Genomic DNA, 23,612 nt, shown 5'->3' with positions numbered 1-23,612 from the left:
CAAATAGTTTAGAATATCCTGTTCCCCTTCATCTAAATGAGAACTGTACAACTGACGGTAGTATTTAGCGAATTCTTCTGCAATATCTGGTACTTTATTATATACCACTCCATCGGAGTCAATAATTTGGGCTACATTTATGGATGGTCTCACGCCTCTAGCTAGATTGGCCAAATATGATCCAGGTCTATCCCCTGAGGCATGTTGGAGGTGGGAAGAAAATAGCAGTTTAAAGTTTGCTTTATCCTCCAAGCAGTTTTTCCATGCCTTTTGCGCATCTACCCAAACCTGTTTGTTAGATTCGGAGTTATCAGAAAGGTAGGCCAGCTCCAGCGTTCTGCACATTGTCTAAAATTCAAGCTCCTGTTTTTTATAGAATGATTTAAGGCTGGCTACTCTCTGTATCAGTGTACCTCTAAGGAAAGCCTTAAAAGTATCCCACAAGTTGGGTTGAAAAGTGGTTCACTATTTAAATAAAAAAACTCAGACCATGCAGCTTCCAATTCAAGACCAGCACCCATTCGTGTTAGCCAAAATGGATTGAGTTTCCAGAAAGATTGTCCTCTATGGCCTTCTAAATCAATGGTCAGTGAGATAGGGGAGTGGTCAGAAATACAAATAGATAGAGATACAGCGCTAATTGTAGTGGGTCTGTTGATAAGTATAATTAACCAGATGAAGTGTAATTAATATGAAAAAATCACTTAATAATTTTAAATGAATTATAATAATAAAAATTAAATGAATATAAATATAAAACTGCGTACATATAAAAACATGCAGGCCAATCTGTGGTACAACTACCCCTGTATATATGAGATACTGTTATTGGATATAATGTCAGTAACTTGGAGCTCTGAGACTCCTTTCAGGAACAAATGTGGCAAAGTACTTTAACTTCCCAATATGGATTAGTCTCCACCAACTCACGATAAATAGGGATCCAGATATTTCCAAGACATCATTGTGTCAATATAATGTCCCTTGGAGTGGTGAAACAGAAGAATATCCAGAAAGGTTTCTTTGGGAACAGCTGTAAGGTCCGTCCGACGCTTGATAATTACCCAAACAAGAGACTTTTATGGTCCACAAAGTATATTCCAAAGTGATGACTGACAGCAATAAATGGAATCCAAAATGTATCTTCTTAAAGGATGGGGTGTTGAGTCTACTGACGCGTTTCGCTGGGTAACCCCCAGCTTTATCAAAGGTGCTTCTATGTCTGAGTTAAAATGACCGAAGGATTGTGCCTGACACCCTGCTGCTCCCTCCTGCAGTGGGGAGTGACTGACTGGACACGTGTCTCACCACAAAGGGCTTGTTCACCATACAGGTCAGAAATGCCCATAGTTTGGTAGTGGATCCTCTGTATACAGGACATAATGTTTGGTGTTACCAAGGCCAGGCCAACTCTAGAAAATGATCTGTGAGTAGAGGAGAAGTATGAGTATTGAATTTCATGTGGGTGTCTAAGTCTCCATGCATCTAATAAGCCCATCTCACTCACCATGCTTGCAAACCCAGTCCCCCGGTCTCTACCAGCCTGACCCGTGCCAACATGTCTGCCTAATGACAAATTCAATACGCTATTGAAATCACCGGCACATATTATTGGTAATCCTGGGAACATAAGCATAAACTCAGTCGCCTTTTTAAGAACTTCATGCAAATACTGGGGAGGGACATACACCGCCAGGAGCAATAATGATTGAGAATGTATTCTGCATTTTAGAAAAACATATCTGCCCCCTGAATCAGTTTGTAGCTGGTCTAACACAAAGGGAACTGACTTACGAACTAATATCGAAACCCCCCAAGACATTGATGTGTGCGTTGTGTGATACGCCCAGCCCACCCAAGGTTTTTTTTAATGACATCAATCGTCCACCAACTAAATGCGTCTCTAGTAGGCAAATAATATATGATGCGTATTGTTTAATCTGTCTAATGACCAGTGATCGCTTGATTTTGTCATTTAACCCTCTAACATTCCAAACTAAAAAATTAACATTTAGTGATGCCATTTTAAAGTATTATAGTATTTTTGTATTGAAGAGACCTCGCGTCCAGCCCTCAAGTGATACAAACTTTGCCATTTCTGAAGGATACAAAACCAAAACAGCACAAAAACCTCCCAACAATATGCAATCTTCATCCACCCCCCACCCTGAATACCAACCCGAACTGTGACATCCCTCATCCCAAAGCAAGAAACCCTCCCCTCACTCCCTACGCCTTATATTAATTAACTAAGGTAACTTATACCTCTACCTCACTAACTATACAATGTAATAAAGGCGAAATATGTAATGGCTCTAAGGCATAACACAAGTGAGGTCCCCAGGTCTATAGGTGTGTAACCCGGGACTGCAGGAAAATGAACTCTGCACTAGAAATTATTCTCTGTAGCATTGGTTTATATGCACACATCTTAATCCACATTATATAATAACATACAAAAAACTGGAATTAGCATGTTATGTGTTTTGGCAATACATACAACATTACACTCATTTAGATTCATATAACATTAGAGTCATTAGACTCAGCCCGCACCATCTGTATGGGCAGCACAGACGGTGTAGTGGTTAGCGTTACTGCCTCACAGCACTGAGGTCATGGGTTCAATTCCCACCATGGCCCTAACTGTGTGGAGTTTGTATATTCTCCCTGTGCTTGTGTGGGTTTCCTCCGGGTGCTCCACTGGTGCAGGGACTGATGTGACCCGTAGTGTGTATGTGTGTGTACGTGATGGGGAATATAGATTGTAAGCTCCACTGGTGCAGAGACTGATGTGAATGGCCAACTATTCTCTGTAAAGCGCTGCGGAATATGTGTGCGCTATATAAATAACTGGTAATAAATAAATAATAAATACTTGTCAAATCTCAGTATACGTACGAGCTTTTGATAATTGTGTAGACTCATAAGATCTTGCAAACATAAAGGAGATATGTAAGGCTCAGTCTTGAGCTAACGGGAGTCTCGCCGGCCTACGCCGGTCTAGCCATAGCGCCGCGTCTCGTGGGCATGCAAAGAATTTTGTTTCTCCATCAGCAACCACCCTCAATCATGGCATACGATATGTTGAGATCCCTCAGACACCTTTTAATAGTTGAGAACTGAGCTCTCTCTTTCTGAATCTCTATGGCAAAGTCTGGAAACACGGAAATCCGGTATCCATTCCACTGCAGGGGGCCATTGTATGGGCCAAATGGAGGATAACATCCCGATCTCTGTAGTGAAGGAGCTTTGCATGGAGGGTGCGAAGTGGGGCCCCAGGAGGCAAAGGCCTAAAAGGAATACGGTGGGTGGTTTCCACTGTAAAGTATGGTGAAAAGGAATCTTTACCATAAGCATCGATCAGCCATTTTTCAATAAATTGTTCTGGACTATTGCCCTCTTCCTTCTCCGGCAGTCCCACGAACCTCACATTGTTTCTTCTCAACCGACCCTCCATGTCTGATAGCTTTTTCTGGACCGCTGACATCTGTGCATCTAGGGATCCGACTCTGACACCTAGGGGTGTTATTTCATCTTCTAAGGTAGACGTGCAGGTTTCAAGCTCACCCACTCGTTCTCTGACACACTGCAAATCGTGATGTATCAATGATAGGTCCGATTGGACTGTGCCAATTTTATCAGAGAGTCTGGTTTCACCTGCCGTAACTGCATCAATAACCGGTTGCATCGCAATATCTGTAGTTGAGTCTGCAGACTCAGCGGGCGAAACAGGAGGAGATTAACTGCCATCAGCAGCAGTTTTAGATTGAGCACCAGCCTCTGGCGCATTGTACTAATTCTGCAGCCACAGCTGGATGATACTGATGCTTCACCATATTTATATGCAGATAGTACAGTACGCACAGGTATGCACTTATGCACAGACAGGGCACAGGTATGCACTTATGCACAGACAGGGCACAGGTATGCACTTATGCACAGACAGGGCACAGGTATGCACTTATGCACAGACAGGGCACAGGTATGCACATATGCACAGACAGGGCACAGGTATGCACTTATGCACAGACAGGGCACAGGTATGCACTTATGCACAGACAGGGCACAGGTATACACAGAGGGCACAGGTATGCACATATGCACAGACAGGGCACAGGTATGCACGTATGCACAGACAGGGCACAGGTATGCACTTATGCACAGACAGGGCACAGGTATGCACTTATGCACAGACAGGGTACAGGTATGCACGTATGCACAGACAGGGCACAGGTATGCACAGAGGACACATTTAAGCACTTATGCACAGAGGGCACAGGTATGCACTTGGGCACAGAGGGCACAGGTATGCACATATGCACAGACAGGGCACAGGTATGCACAGAGGACACTTAAGCACTTATGCACAGAGGGCACAGGTATGCACTTATGCACAGAGGGCACAGGTATGCACATATGCACAGACAGGGCACAGGAATGCACTTATGCACAGACAGGGCACAGGTATGCACTTATGCACAGACAGGGTAAAGGTATGCACGTATGCACAGACAGGGCACAGGTATGCACAGAGGACACATTTAAGCACTTATGCACAGAGGGCACAGGTATGCACTTGTGCACAGGGGGCACAGATATGCACATATGCACAGACAGGGCACAGGTATGCACTTATGCACAGAAAGGGCACAGGTATGCACTTATGCACAGACAGGTCACAGGTATGCACTTATGCACAGACAGGGCACAGGTATGCACAGAGGGCACAGGTATGCACTTATGCACAGACAGGGTACAGGTATGCACTTATGCACAGACAGGGCACAGGTATGCTCGTATGCACAGACAGGGCACAGGTATGCACTTATGCACAGACAGGGCACAGGTGTGCACATATTCACAGACAGGGCACAGGTATGCACTTATGCACAGACAGGGCACAGGTATGCACTTATGCATAGAGGGTACAGGTATACACTTATGCACAGACAGGGCACAGGTATGCACATAAGCACAGACAGGGCACAGGTATGCACATATGCACAGACAGGGCACAGGTATGCACTTATGCACAGACAGGGCACAGGTATGCACATATGCACAGACAGGGGACAGGTATGCACATATGCACAGACAGGGCACAGGTATGCACTTATGCACAGACAGGGCACAGGTATGCACTTATGCACAGACAGGGTACAGGTATGCACATAAGCACAGACAGGGCACAGGCATGCACTTATGCACAGACAGGGCACAGGTATGCACTTATGCACAGACAGGGTAAAGGTATGCACGTATGCACAGACAGGGCACAGGTATGCACAGAGGACACATTTAAGCACTTATGCACAGAGGGCACAGGTATGCACTTGTGCACAGAGGGCACAGATATGCACATATGCACAGACAGGGCACAGGTATGCACTTATGCACAGAAAGGGCACAGGTATTCACCTACGCACAGACAGGTCACAGGTATGCACTTATGCACAGACAGGGCACAGGTATGCACAGAGGGCACAGGTATGCACTTATGCACAGACAGGGCACAGGTATGCACTTATGCACAGACAGGGCACAGGTATGCACTTATGCACAGACAGGGCACAGGTATGCACATACGCACAGACAGGGCACAGGTATGCACGTATGCACAGACAGGGCACAGGTATGCACGTATGCACAGAGGGCACAGGTATGCACTTATGCACAGACAGGGCACAGGTATGCCCTTATGCACAGACAGGGCACAGGTATGCCCTTATGCACAGACAGGGCACAGGTATGCCCGTATGCACAGACAGGGCACAGGTATGCCCTTATGCACAGACAGGGCACAGGTATGTACGTATGCACAGACAGGGCACAGGTATGCACTTATGCACAGACAGGGCAAAGGTATGCACTTATGCACAGACAGGGCACTGGTATGCACTTATGCACAGACAGGGCACAGGTATGCTCTTATGCACAGACAGGGCACAGGTATGCACTTATGCACAGACAGGGCACAGGTATGCACTTATTCACAGACAGGGCACAGGTATGCACTTATGCACAGACAGGGCACAGGTATGCACTTATGCACAGACAGGGCACAGGTATGCACAGAGGGCCAGGTATGCACTTATGCACAGACAGGGCACAGGTATGCACTTATGCACAGACAGGGCACAGGTATGCACTTATGCACAGACAGGGCACAGGTATACACATATACACAGACAGGGCGCTGGTATGCACTTATGCACAGACAGGGAACAGGTATGCACTTATGCACAGACAGGGCACAGGTATACACATATACACAGACAGGGCGCTGGTATGCACTTATGCACAGACAGGGCGCAGGTATGCACATATGCACAGACAGGGTGCAGGTATGCACGTATGCACAGACAGGTCGCAGGTATGCACTTATGCACAGACGGGACAGGTATGCACATATGCACAGACAGGGCACAGGTATGCACTTATGCACAGACAGGGCACAGGTATGCACTTATGCACAGACAGGGTACAGGTATGCACATAAGCACAGACAGGGCACAGGCATGCACTTATGCACAGACAGAGCACAGGGATGCAATTATGCACATACAGGGCACAGGCATGCACATAAGCACAGACAGGGCACAGGCATGCACTTATGCACAGACAGGGCACAGGGATGCAATTATGCACAGACAGGGCACAGGTATGCACTTATGCACAGACAGGGCACAGGTATGCACGTATGCACAGACAGGGCACAGGTATGCACTTATGCACAGACAGGGCACAGGTATGCACTTATGCACAGACAGGGCACAGGTATGCACATACGCACAGACAGGGCACATGTATGCACGTATGCACAGACAGGGCACAGGTATGCACGTATGCACAGAGGGCACAGGTATGCACTTATGCACAGACAGGGCACAGGTATGCTCTTATGCACAGACAGGGCACAGGTATGGCACAGACAGGGCACAGGTATGCCCGTATGCACAGACAGGGCACAGGTATGCCCTTATGCACAGACAGGGCACAGGTATGTACGTATGCACAGACAGGGCACAGGTATGCACTTATGCACAGACAGGGCAAAGGTATGCACTTATGCACAGACAGGGCACTGGTATGCACTTATGCACAGACAGGGCACAGGTATGCTCTTATGCACAGACAGGGCACAGGTATGCACTTATGCACAGACAGGGCACAGGTATGCACTTATTCACAGACAGGGCACAGGTATGCACTTATGCACAAACAGGGCACAGGTATGCACTTATGCACAGACAGGGCACAGGTATGCACAGAGGGCCAGGTATGCACTTATGCACAGACAGGGCACAGGTATGCACTTATGCACAGACAGGGCACAGGTATGCACTTATGCACAGACAGGGCACAGGTATGCACTTATACACAGACAGGGCACAGGTATACACATATACACAGACAGGGCGCTGGTATGCACATATGCACAGACAGGGTGCAGGTATGCACGTATGCACAGACAGGTCGCAGGTATGCACTTATGCACAGACAGGGTGCAGGTATGCACGTATGCACAGACAGGTCGCAGGTATGCACTTAAGCACAGACAGGGCACAGGTATGCACTTATGCACAGACAGGGCACAGGTATACACATATACACAGACAGGGCGCTGGTATGCACTTATGCACAGACAGGGCGCAGGTATGCACATATGCACAGACAGGGTGCAGGTATGCACGTATGCACAGACAGGTCGCAGGTATGCACTTATGCACAGACAGGGTGCAGGTATGCACATATGCACAGACAGGTCGCAGGTATGCACTTATGCACAGACAGGGCGCAGGTATGCACTTATGCACAGACAGGGCGCAGGTATGCACTTATGCACAGACAGGGTGCAGGTATGCACATAAGCACAGACAGGGCACAGGCATGCACTTATGCACAGACAGAGTACAGGTATGCACGTATGCACAGACAGGGCACAGGTATGCACTTATGCACAGACAGAGTACAGGTATGCACGTATGCACAGACAGGTCACAGGTATGCACTTATGCACAGACAGGGCACAGGTATGCACTTATGCACAGACAGGGCACAGGTATGCACTTATGCACAGACAGGGTACAGGTATGCACATAAGCACAGACAGGGCACAGGCAGGCACTTATGCACAGACAGGGCACAGGGATGCACTTATGCACAGACAGGGTAAAGGTATGCACGTATGCACAGACAGGGCACAGGTATGCACAGAGGACACATTTAAGCACTTATGCACAGAGGGCACAGGTATGCACTTGTGCACAGGGGGCACAGATATGCACATATGCACAGACAGGGCACAGGTATGCAAATATGCACAGAAAGGGCACAGGTATGCACTTATGCACAGACAGGTCACAGGTATGCACTTATGCACAGACAGGGCACAGGTATGCACAGAGGGCACAGGTATGCACTTATGCACAGACAGGGTACAGGTATGCACTTATGCACAGACAGGGCACAGGTATGCTCGTATGCACAGACAGGGCACAGGTATGCACTTATGCACAGACAGGGCACAGGTGTGCACATATTCACAGACAGGGCACAGGTATGCACTTATGCACAGACAGGGCACAGGTATGCACTTATGCATAGAGGGTACAGGTATACACTTATGCACAGACAGGGCACAGGTATGCACATAAGCACAGACAGGGCACAGGTATGCACATATGCACAGACAGGGCACAGGTATGCACTTATGCACAGACAGGGCACAGGTATGCACATATGCACAGACAGGGGACAGGTATGCACATATGCACAGACAGGGCACAGGTATGCACTTATGCACAGACAGGGCACAGGTATGCACTTATGCACAGACAGGGTACAGGTATGCACATAAGCACAGACAGGGCACAGGCATGCACTTATGCACAGACAGGGCACAGGTATGCACTTATGCACAGACAGGGTAAAGGTATGCACGTATGCACAGACAGGGCACAGGTATGCACAGAGGACACATTTAAGCACTTATGCACAGAGGGCACAGGTATGCACTTGTGCACAGAGGGCACAGATATGCACATATGCACAGACAGGGCACAGGTATGCACTTATGCACAGAAAGGACACAGGTATTCACCTATGCACAGACAGGTCACAGGTATGCACTTATGCACAGACAGGGCACAGGTATGCACAGAGGGCACAGGTATGCACTTATGCACAGACAGGGTACAGGTATGCATTTATGCATAGACAGGGCACAGGTATGCTTGTATGCACAGACAGGGCACAGGTATGCACTTATGCACAGACAGGGCACAGGTGTGCACATATTCACAGACAGGGCACAGGTATGCACTTATGCACAGACAGGGCACAGGTATGCACTTATGCATAGAGGGTACAGATATACACTTATGCACAGACAGGGCACAGGTATGCACATAAGCACAGACAGGGCAAAGGTATGCACATATGCACAGACAGGGCACAGGTATGCACTTATGCACAGACAGGGCACAGGTATGCACATATGCACAGACAGGGGACAGGTATGCACATATGCACAGACAGGGCACAGGTATGCACTTATGCACAGACAGGGCACAGGTATGCACTTATGCACAGACAGGGTACAGGTATGCACATAAGCACAGACAGGGCACAGGCATGCACTTATGCACAGACAGGGCACAGGGATGCAATTATGCACATACAGGGCACAGGCATGCACATAAGCACAGACAGGGCACAGGCATGCACTTATGCACAGACAGGGCACAGGGATGCAATTATGCACAGACAGGGCACAGGTATGCACTTATGCACAGACAGGGCACAGGTATGCACGTATGCACAGACAGGGCACAGGTATGCACGTATGCACAGACAGGGCACAGGTATGCACTTATGCACAGACAGGGCACAGGTATGCACATACGCACAGACAGGGCACAGGTATGCACGTATGCACAGACAGGGCACAGGTATGCACGTATGCACAGAGGGCACAGGTATGCACTTATGCACAGACAGGGCACAGGTATGCCCTTATGCACAGACAGGGCACAGGTATGCCCGTATGCACAGACAGGGCACAGGTATGCCCTTATGCACAGACAGGGCACAGGTATGTACGTATGCACAGACAGGGCACAGGTATGCACTTATGCACAGACAGGGCAAAGGTATGCACTTATGCACAGACAGGGCACTGGTATGCACTTATGCACAGACAGGGCACAGGTATGCTCTTATGCACAGACAGGGCACAGGTATGCACTTATGCACAGACAGGGCACAGGTATGCACTTATTCACAGACAGGGCACAGGTATGCACTTATGCACAGACAGGGCACAGGTATGCACTTATTCACAGACAGGGCACAGGTATGCACTTATTCACAGACAGGGCCCAGGTATGCACTTATGCACAGACAGGGCACAGGTATGCACTTATGCACAGACAGGGCACAGGTATGCACAGAGGGCCAGGTATGCACTTATGCACAGACAGGGCACAGGTATGCACTTATGCACAGACAGGGCACAGGTATGCACTTATGCACAGACAGGGCACAGGTATACACATATACACAGACAGGGCGCTGGTATGCACTTATGCACAGACAGGGCACAGGTATGCACTTATGCACAGACAGGGCACAGGTATACACATATACACAGACAGGGCGCTGGTATGCACTTATGCACAGACAGGGCACAGGTATGCACATATGCACAGACAGGGTGCAGGTATGCACGTATGCACAGACAGGTCGCAGGTATGCACTTATGCACAGACAGGGTGCAGGTATGCACGTATGCACAGACAGGGCACAGGTATGCACTTATGCACAGACAGGGCACAGGTATACACATATACACAGACAGGGCGCTGGTATGCACTTATGCACAGACAGGGCGCAGGTATGCACATATGCACAGACAGGGTGCAGGTATGCACGTATGCACAGACAGGTCGCAGGTATGCACTTATGCACAGACAGGGTGCAGGTATGCACGTATGCACAGACAGGTCGCAGGTATGCACTTTTGCACAGACAGGGCGCAGGTATGCACTTATGCACAGACAGGGCGCAGGTATGCACTTATGCACAGACAGGGTGCAGGTATGCACATAAGCACAGACAGGGCACAGGCATGCACTTATGCACAGACAGAGTACAGGTATGCACGTATGCACAGACAGGGCACAGGTATGCACTTATGCACAGACAGAGTACAGATATGCACGTATGCACAGACAGGTCACAGGTATGCACTTATGCACAGACAGGGCAGAGGTATGCACTTATGCACAGACAGGGCACAAGTATGCACTTATGCACAGACAGGGTACAGGTATGCACATAAGCACAGACAGGGCACAGGCAGGCACTTATGCACAGACAGGGCACAGGGATGCAATTATGCACATACAGGGCACAGGCATGCACATAAGCACAGACAGGGCACAGGCATGCACTTATGCACAGACAGGGCACAGGGATGCAATTATGCACAGACAGGGCACAGGTATGCACTTATGCACAGACAGGGCACAGGTATGCACGTATGCACAGACAGGGCACAGGTATGCACGTATGCACAGACAGGGCACAGGTATGCACTTATGCACAGACAGGGCACAGGTATGCACTTATGCACAGACAGGGCACAGGTATGCACATATGCACAGACAGGGCACAGGTATGCACGTATGCACAGACAGGGCACAGGTATGCACTTATGCACAGACAGGGCACAGGTATGCCCTTATGCACAGACAGGGCACAGGTATGCCCGTATGCACAGACAGGGCACAGGTATGCCCTTATGCACAGACAGGGCACAGGTATGTACGTATGCACAGACAGGGCACAGGTATGCACTTATGCACAGACAGGGCAAAGGTATGCACTTATGCACAGACAGGGCACAGGTATGCACTTATGCACAGACAGGGCACAGGTATGCACTTATGCACAGACAGGGCACAGGTATGCACTTATGCACAGACAGGGCACAGGTATGCACTTATGCACAGACAGGGCACAGGTATGCACTTATGCACAGACAGGGCACAGGTATGCACAGAGGGCACAGGCATGAACTTATGCACAGACAGGGCACAGGTATTCACTTATGCACAGACAGGGCACAGGTATGCACTTATGCACAGACAGGGCACAGGTATACACATATACACAGAAAGGGCGCAGGTATGCACTTATGTACAGACAGGGCGCAGGTATGCACTTATGCACAGACAGGGCGCAGGTATGCACATATGCACAGACAGGGCACAGGTATGCACTTATGCACAGACAGGGCACAGGTATGCACTTATGCACAGACAGGGCACAGGTATGCACATATGCACAGACAGGGCACAGGTATGCACTTATGCACAGACAGGGCACAGGTATGCACATATGCACAGACAGGGCACAGGTATGCACTTATGCACAGACGGCACAGGTATGCACATATGCACAGACAGGGCACAGGTATGCACTTATGCACAGACAGGGCACAGGTATGCACAGACAGGGCACAGGGATCCACAAATGCACAGACAGGGCACAGGTATGCACGTATGCACAGACAGGGCACAGGAATGCACGTATGCACAGACAGGGCACAGGTATGCACTTATGCACAGACAGGCCATAGGTATGCACAGAGGGCACAGGTATGCACATGTGCACAGACAGGGCACAGGTATGCACAGAGGGCACAGACAGGGCACAGGTATGCACATATGCACAGACAGGGCACAGGTATGCACATATGCACAGACAGGGCACAAGTATGCACTTATGCACAGACGGGGCACAGGTGTGCACATATGTACAGACAGGGCACAGGTGTGCACTTATGCACAGACAGGGCACAGGTGTGCACGTATGTACAGAGGGCACAAGTATGCACTTATGCACAGACAGGGCACTGGTATGCACTTATGCACAGACAGGGCACAGGTATGCACTTATTCACAGATAGGGCACAGATATGCACTCATGCACAGACAGGGCACAGGTATGCACTTATGCACAGACAGGGCACAGGTATGCACAGAGGGCACAGGTATGCACTTATGCACAGACAGGGCACAGGTATGCATGTATGCACAGACAGGGCACAGGATGCAGTTATGCACAGACAGGGCACAGGTATGCACATATGCACAGACAGGGCACAGGTATGCACTTATGCTCAGACAGGGCACAGGTATGCACTTATGCACAGACATGGCACAGATATTTACATATCCACAGACAGGGCACGGGTATGCACTTATGCACAGACAGGGCACAGATATGCACATAAGCACAGACAGGGCACAGGTATGCACATATGCACAGACAGGGCACAGGTATGCACTTATGCACAGACAGGGCACATGTATGCACGTATGCACAGACAGGGCACAGGTATGCACATATGCACAGACAGGGCACAGGTATGCACATATGCACAGACAAGGCACAGGTATGCACAAACAGGGCACAGGTATGCACAGAGGGCACAGGTATGCACATATGCACAGACAGGGCACAGGTACAAACTTATGCACAGACAGGGCACAGGTATGCACAAACAGGGCACAGGTATGCACAGAGGGCACAGGTATGCACATATGCACAGACAGGGCACAGGTATGCACGTATGCACAGACAGGGCACAGGTATGCACAGAGGGAACAGGTAAGCACTTATGCACAAAGGGCACAGGTATGCACATATGCACAGAGGGCACAGGTATGCACATATGCAGAGACAGGGCACATGTATGCACTTATGCTCAGACAGGGTACAGGTATGAACTTATGCACAGACAGGGCACAGGTATGCACTTATGCACAGACAGGGCACAGGTATGCACTTATGCACAGACAGGGCACAGGTATACACAGAGGGCACAGGTATGCACATATGCACAGACAGAGCACAGGTATGCATGTATGCACAGACAGGACACAGGTATGCACAGAGGGCACAGGTATGCACTTATGCACAGAGGGCAACGGTATGCACTTATGCACAGAGGGCACAGGTATGCACTTATGCACAGAGGGCACAGGTATGCAATTATGCACAGACAGGGTACAGGTATGCACAGACAGGGCACAGGTATGCAATTATGCACAGACAGAGTACAGGTATGCATGTATGCACAGACATGGCACAGGTATGCACTTATGCACAGACAGAGTACAGGTATGCACGTATGCACAGACAGGTCACAGGTATGCACTTATGCACAGACAGGGCACAGGTATGCACATATGCACAGACAGGGCACAGGAATGCACATATGCACAGACAGGGCACAGGTATGCACAGAGGGCACAGGTATGCACTTATGCACAGACAGGTCACAGGTATGCACTTATGCACAGACAGGGCACAGGTATGCACTTATGCACAGACAGGGCACAGGTATGCACAGAGGGCACAGGTATGCACAGAGGGCACAGGTATGCACTTATGCACAGACAGGGTACAGGTATGCACTTATGCACAGACAGGGCACAGGTATGCACGTATGCACAGACAGGGCACTGGTATGCACTTATGCACAGAAAGGGCAGAGGTATGCACGTATGCACAGACAGGGCACAGGTATGCACTTATGCACAGACAGGGCACAGGTATGCACTTATGGACAGACAGGGCACAGGTATGCACTTATGTACAGACAGGGCACAGGGATCCAATTATGCACATACAGGGCACAGGTATGCACTTATGAACAGACAGGGCACAGGTATGCACTTGTGCACAGACAGGGCACAGGTATGCAATTGTGCACAGACAGGGCACAGGTATGCACTTATGCACAGACAGGGCACAGGTATGCACGCATGCACAGACAGGGCACAGATATGCACGTATGCACAGACAGGGCACAGGTATGCACTTATGCACAGGCAGGGCAAAGGTATGCACGTATGCACAGAGGGCACAGGTCTGCACTTATGCACAGACAGGGCACAGGTATGCAGAGACAGTGCACAGGTATGCACAGAGGGCACAGGTATGCACTTATGCACAGAGGGCACAGGTATGCACACATGCACAGACAGGGCACAGGTATGCACTTATGCACAGACAGGGTACAGGTATGCACATAAGCACAGACAGGGCACAGGCAGGCACTTATGCACAGACAGGGCACAGGGATGCACTTATGCACAGACAGGGTAAAGGTATGCACGTATGCACAGACAGGGCACAGGTATGCACAGAGGACACATTTAAGCACTTATGCACAGAGGGCACAGGTATGCACTTGTGCACAGGGGGCACAGATATGCACATATGCACAGACAGGGCACAGGTATGCAAATATGCACAGAAAGGGCACAGGTATGCACTTATGCACAGACAGGTCACAGGTATGCACTTATGCACAGACAGGGCACAGGTATGCACAGAGGGCACAGGTATGCACTTATGCACAGACAGGGTACAGGTATGCACTTATGCACAGACAGGGCACAGGTATGCTCGTATGCACAGACAGGGCACAGGTATGCACTTATGCACAGACAGGGCACAGGTGTGCACATATTCACAGACAGGGCACAGGTATGCACTTATGCACAGACAGGGCACAGGTATGCACTTATGCATAGAGGGTACAGGTATACACTTATGCACAGACAGGGCACAGGTATGCACATAAGCACAGACAGGGCACAGGTATGCACATATGCACAGACAGGGCACAGGTATGCACTTATGCACAGACAGGGCACAGGTATGCACATATGCACAGACAGGGGACAGGTATGCACATATGCACAGACAGGGCACAGGTATGCACTTATGCACAGACAGGGCACAGGTATGCACTTATGCACAGACAGGGTACAGGTATGCACATAAGCACAGACAGGGCACAGGCATGCACTTATGCACAGACAGGGCACAGGTATGCACTTATGCACAGACAGGGTAAAGGTATGCACGTATGCACAGACAGGGCACAGGTATGCACAGAGGACACATTTAAGCACTTATGCACAGAGGGCACAGGTATGCACTTGTGCACAGAGGGCACAGATATGCACATATGCACAGACAGGGCACAGATATGCACTTATGCACAGAAAGGACACAGGTATTCACCTATGCACAGACAGGTCACAGGTATGCACTTATGCACAGACAGGGCACAGGTATGCACAGAGGGCACAGGTATGCACTTATGCACAGACAGGGTACAGGTATGCATTTATGCATAGACAGGGCACAGGTATGCTTGTATGCACAGACAGGGCACAGGTATGCACTTATGCACAGACAGGGCACAGGTGTGCACATATTCACAGATAGGGCACAGGTATGCACTTATGCACAGACAGGGCACAGGTATGCACTTATGCATAGAGGGTACAGATATACACTTATGCACAGACAGGGCACAGGTATGCACATAAGCACAGACAGGGCAAAGGTATGCACATATGCACAGACAGGGCACAGGTATGCACTTATGCACAGACAGGGCACAGGTATGCACATATGCACAGACAGGGGACAGGTATGCACATATGCACAGACAGGGCACAGGTATGCACTTATGCACAGACAGGGCACAGGTATGCACTTATGCACAGACAGGGTACAGGTATGCACATAAGCACAGACAGGGCACAGGCATGCACTTATGCACAGACAGGGCACAGGGATGCAATTATGCACATACAGGGCACAGGCATGCACATAAGCACAGACAGGGCACAGGCATGCACTTATGCACAGACAGGGCACAGGGATGCAATTATGCACAGACAGGGCACAGGTATGCACTTATGCACAGACAGGGCACAGGTATGCACGTATGCACAGACAGGGCACAGGTATGCACGTATGCACAGACAGGGCACAGGTATGCACTTATGCACAGACAGGGCACAGGTATGCACATACGCACAGACAGGGCACAGGTATGCACGTATGCACAGACAGGGCACAGGTATGCACGTATGCACAGAGGGCACAGGTATGCACTTATGCACAGACAGGGCACAGGTATGCCCTTATGCACAGACAGGGCACAGGTATGCCCGTATGCACAGACAGGGCACAGGTATGCCCTTATGCACAGACAGGGCACAGGTATGTACGTATGCACAGACAGGGCACAGGTATGCACTTATGCACAGACAGGGCAAAGGTATGCACTTATGCACAGACAGGGCACTGGTATGCACTTATGCACAGACAGGGCACAGGTATGCTCTTATGCACAGACAGGGCACAGGTATGCACTTATGCACAGACAGGGCACAGGTATGCACTTATTCACAGACAGGGCACAGGTATGCACTTATGCACAGACAGGGCACAGGTATGCACTTATTCACAGACAGGGCACAGGTATGCACTTATTCACAGACAGGGCACAGGTATGCACTTATGCACAGACAGGGCACAGGTATGCACTTATGCACAGACAGGGCACAGGTATGCACAGAGGGCCAGGTATGCACTTATGCACAGACAGGGCACAGGTATGCACTTATGCACAGACAGGGCACAGGTATGCACTTATGCACAGACAGGGCACAGGTATACACATATACACAGACAGGGCGCTGGTATGCACTTATGCACAGACAGGGCACAGGTATGCACTTATGCACAGACAGGGCACAGGTATACACATATACACAGACAGGGCGCTGGTATGCACTTATGCACAGACAGGGCGCAGGTATGCACATATGCACAGACAGGGTGCAGGTATGCACGTATGCACAGACAGGTCGCAGGTATGCACTTATGCACAGACAGGGTGCAGGTATGCACGTATGCACAGACAGGTCGCAGGTATGCACTTTTGCACAGACAGGGCGCAGGTATGCACTTATGCACAGACAGGGCGCAGGTATGCACTTATGCACAGACAGGGTGCAGGTATGCACATAAGCACAGACAGGGCACAGGCATGCACTTATGCACAGACAGAGTACAGGTATGCACGTATGCACAGACAGGGCACAGGTATGCACTTATGCACAGACAGAGTACAGATATGCACGTATGCACAGACAGGTCACAGGTATGCACTTATGCACAGACAGGGCAGAGGTATGCACTTATGCACAGACAGGGCACAAGTATGCACTTATGCACAGACAGGGTACAGGTATGCACATAAGCACAGACAGGGCACAGGCAGGCACTTATGCACAGACAGGGCACAGGGATGCAATTATGCACATACAGGGCACAGGCATGCACATAAGCACAGACAGGGCACAGGCATGCACTTATGCACAGACAGGGCACAGGTATACACATATACACAGACAGGGCGCTGGTATGCACTTATGCACAGACAGGGCGCAGGTATGCACATATGCACAGACAGGGTGCAGGTATGCACGTATGCACAGACAGGTCGCAGGTATGCACTTATGCACAGACAGGGTGCAGGTATGCACGTATGCACAGACAGGTCGCAGGTATGCACTTAAGCACAGACAGGGCACAGGTATGCACTTATGCACAGACAGGGCACAGGTATACACATATACACAGACAGGGCGCTGGTATGCACTTATGCACAGACAGGGCGCAGGTATGCACATATGCACAGACAGGGTGCAGGTATGCACGTATGCACAGACAGGTCGCAGGTATGCACTTATGCACAGACAGGGTGCAGGTATGCACGTATGCACAGACAGGTCGCAGGTATGCACTTTTGCACAGACAGGGCGCAGGTATGCACTTATGCACAGACAGGGTGCAGGTATGCACTTATGCACAGACAGGGTGCAGGTATGCACATAAGCACAGACAGGGCACAGGCATGCACTTATGCACAGACAGAGTACAGGTATGCACGTATGCACAGACAGGGCACAGGTATGCACTTATGCACAGACAGAGTACAGATATGCACGTATGCACAGACAGGTCACAGGTATGCACTTATGCACAGACAGGGCAGAGGTATGCACTTATGCACAGACAGGGCACAAGTATGCACTTATGCACAGACAGGGTACAGGTATGCACATAAGCACAGACAGGGCACAGGCAGGCACTTATGCACAGACAGGGCACAGGGATGCAATTATGCACATACAGGGCACAGGCATGCACATAAGCACAGACAGGGCACAGGCATGCACTTATGCACAGACAGGGCACAGGGATGCAATTATGCACAGACAGGGCACAGGTATGCACTTATGCACAGACAGGGCACAGGTATGCACGTATGCACAGACAGGGCACAGGTATGCACGTATGCACAGACAGGGCACAGGTATGCACTTATGCACAGACAGGGCACAGGTATGCACTTATGCACAGACAGGGCACAGGTATGCACATATGCACAGACAGGGCACAGGTATGCACGTATGCACAGACAGGGCACAGGTATGCACTTATGCACAGACAGGGCACAGGTATGCCCTTATGCACAGACAGGGCACAGGTATGCCCGTATGCACAGACAGGGCACAGGTATGCCCTTATGCACAGACAGGGCACAGGTATGTACGTATGCACAGACAGGGCACAGGTATGCACTTATGCACAGACAGGGCAAAGGTATGCACTTATGCACAGACAGGGCACAGGTATGCACTTATGCACAGACAGGGCACAGGTATGCACTTATGCACAGACAGGGCACAGGTATGCACTTATGCACAGACAGGGCACAGGTATGCACTTATGCACAGACAGGGCACAGGTATGCACTTATGCACAGACAGGGCACAGGTATGCACAGAGGGCACAGGCATGAACTTATGCACAGACAGGGCACAGGTATTCACTTATGCACAGACAGGGCACAGGTATGCACTTATGCACAGACAGGGCACAGGTATACACATATACACAGAAAGGGCGCAGGTATGCACTTATGTACAGACAGGGCGCAGGTATGCACTTATGCACAGACAGGGCGCAGGTATGCACATATGCACAGACAGGGCACAGGTATGCACTTATGCACAGACAGGGCACAGGTATGCACTTATGCACAGACAGGGCACAGGTATGCACATATGCACAGACAGGGCACAGGTATGCACTTATGCACAGACAGGGCACAGGTATGCACATATGCACAGACAGGGCACAGGTATGCACTTATGCACAGACGGCACAGGTATGCACATATGCACAGACAGGGCACAGGTATGCACTTATGCACAGACAGGGCACAGGTATGCACAGACAGGGCACAGGGATCCACAAATGCACAGACAGGGCACAGGTATGCACGTATGCACAGACAGGGCACAGGAATGCACGTATGCACAGACAGGGCACAGGTATGCACTTATGCACAGACAGGCCATAGGTATGCACAGAGGGCACAGGTATGCACATGTGCACAGACAGGGCACAGGTATGCACAGAGGGCACAGACAGGGCACAGGTATGCACATATGCACAGACAGGGCACAGGTATGCACATATGCACAGACAGGGCACAAGTATGCACTTATGCACAGACGGGGCACAGGTGTGCACATATGTACAGACAGGGCACAGGTGTGCACTTATGCACAGACAGGGCACAGGTGTGCACGTATGTACAGAGGGCACAAGTATGCACTTATGCACAGACAGGGCACTGGTATGCACTTATGCACAGACAGGGCACAGGTATGCACTTATTCACAGATAGGGCACAGATATGCACTCATGCACAGACAGGGCACAGGTATGCACTTATGCACAGACAGGGCACAGGTATGCACAGAGGGCACAGGTATGCACTTATGCACAGACAGGGCACAGGTATGCATGTATGCACAGACAGGGCACAGGATGCAGTTATGCACAGACAGGGCATAGGTATGCACATATGCACAGACAGGGCACAGGTATGCACTTATGCTCAGACAGGGCACAGGTATGCACTTATGCACAGACATGGCACAGATATTTACATATCCACAGACAGGGCACGGGTATGCACTTATGCACAGACAGGGCACAGATATGCACATAAGCACAGACAGGGCACAGGTATGCACATATGCACAGACAGGGCACAGGTATGCACTTATGCACAGACAGGGCACATGTATGCACGTATGCACAGACAGGGCACAGGTATGCACATATGCACAGACAGGGCACAGGTATGCACATATGCACAGACAAGGCACAGGTATGCACAAACAGGGCACAGGTATGCACAGAGGGCACAGGTATGCACATATGCACAGACAGGGCACAGGTACAAACTTATGCACAGACAGGGCACAGGTATGCACAAACAGGGCACAGGTATGCACAGAGGGCACAGGTATGCACATATGCACAGACAGGGCACAGGTATGCACGTATGCACAGACAGGGCACAGGTATGCACAGAGGGAACAGGTAAGCACTTATGCACAAAGGGCACAGGTATGCACATATGCACAGAGGGCACAGGTATGCACATATGCACAGACAGGGCACATGTATGCACTTATGCTCAGACAGGGTACAGGTATGAACTTATGCACAGACAGGGCACAGGTATGCACTTATGCACAGACAGGGCACAGGTATGCACTTATGCACAGACAGGGCACAGGTATACACAGAGGGCACAGGTATGCACATATGCACAGACAGAGCACAGGTATGCATGTATGCACAGACAGGACACAGGTATGCACAGAGGGCACAGGTATGCACTTATGCACAGAGGGCAACGGTATGCACTTATGCACAGAGGGCACAGGTATGCACTTATGCACAGAGGGCACAGGTATGCAATTATGCACAGACAGGGTACAGGTATGCACAGACAGGGCACAGGTATGCAATTATGCACAGACAGAGTACAGGTATGCATGTATGCACAGACATGGCACAGGTATGCACTTATGCACAGACAGAGTACAGGTATGCACGTATGCACAGACAGGTCACAGGTATGCACTTATGCACAGACAGGGCACAGGTATGCACATATGCACAGACAGGGCACAGGAATGCACATATGCACAGACAGGGCACAGGTATGCACAGAGGGCACAGGTATGCACTTATGCACAGACAGGTCACAGGTATGCACTTATGCACAGACAGGGCACAGGTATGCACTTATGCACAGACAGGGCACAGGTATGCACAGAGGGCACAGGTATGCACAGAGGGCACAGGTATGCACTTATGCACAGACAGGGTACAGGTATGCACTTATGCACAGACAGGGCACAGGTATGCACGTATGCACAGACAGGGCACTGGTATGCACTTATGCACAGAAAGGGCAGAGGTATGCACGTATGCACAGACAGGGCACAGGTATGCACTTATGCACAGACAGGGCACAGGTATGCACTTATGGACAGACAGGGCACAGGTATGCACTTATGTACAGACAGGGCACAGGGATCCAATTATGCACATACAGGGCACAGGTATGCACTTATGAACAGACAGGGCACAGGTATGCAGTTGTGCACAGACAGGGCACAGGTATGCAATTGTGCACAGACAGGGCACAGGTATGCACTTATGCACAGACAGGGCACAGGTATGCACGCATGCACAGACAGGGCACAGATATGCACGTATGCACAGACAGGGCACAGGTATGCACTTATGCACAGGCAGGGCAAAGGTATGCACGTATGCACAGAGGGCACAGGTCTGCACTTATGCACAGACAGGGCACAGGTATGCAGAGACAGTGCACAGGTATGCACAGAGGGCACAGGTATGCACTTATGCACAGAGGGCACAGGTATGCACACATGCACAGACAGGGCACAGGTATGCACTTATGCACAGACAGGGCACAGGTATGCACTTATGCACAGACAGGGTACAGGTATGCACTTATGCACAGACAGAGCACAGGTATGCATATATGCACAGACAGGGCACAGGTATACACAGAGGGCACAGGTATGCACTTATGCACAGAGGGCACAGGTATGCACTTATGCACAGACAGGGCACAGGTATGCACTTATGCACAGACAGGGCACAGGTATACACAGAGGGCACAGGTATGCACTTATGCACAGAGAGCATAGGTATGCACTTATGCACAGAGGGCACAGGTATACACAGAGGGCACAGGTATGCACTTATGCACAGAGGGCATAGGTATGCACTTATGCACAGAGGGCACAGGTATGCACTTATGCACAGACAGGGCAGAGGTATGCACATATGCACAGACAGGGCACAGGTATGCACTTATGCACATACAGGGCACAGGTATGCACATATGCACAGACAGGGCACAGGTATGCACAGAGGGCACAGGTATGCACTTATGCACAGAGGGCACAGGTATGCACATATGCACAGACAGGGCACAGGTATGCACTTATGCACAGACAGGGCACAGGTATGCAATTATGCACAGAGGGCACAGGTATACACAGAGGGCACAGGTATGCACTTATGCACAGAGGGCATAGGTATGCACTTATGCACAGAGGGCACAGGTATGCACTTATGCACAGACAGGGCAGAGGTATGCACGTATGCACAGACAGTGCACAGGTATGCACTTATGCACAGAGGGCACAGGTATGCACTTATTCACAGAGGGCACAGGTATGCACTTATGCACAGACAGGGCACAGGTATGCACGTATGCACAGACAGGGCACAGGTATGCACAG

This window comes from Taudactylus pleione, unplaced genomic scaffold (genome assembly GCF_031769625.1).
Source record: "Taudactylus pleione unplaced genomic scaffold, aTauple2 ptg000925l, whole genome shotgun sequence".
In the NCBI taxonomy this organism is placed as follows: domain Eukaryota; kingdom Metazoa; phylum Chordata; class Amphibia; order Anura; family Myobatrachidae; genus Taudactylus; species Taudactylus pleione.
Note: the sequence above shows the minus strand (reverse complement) of the source record.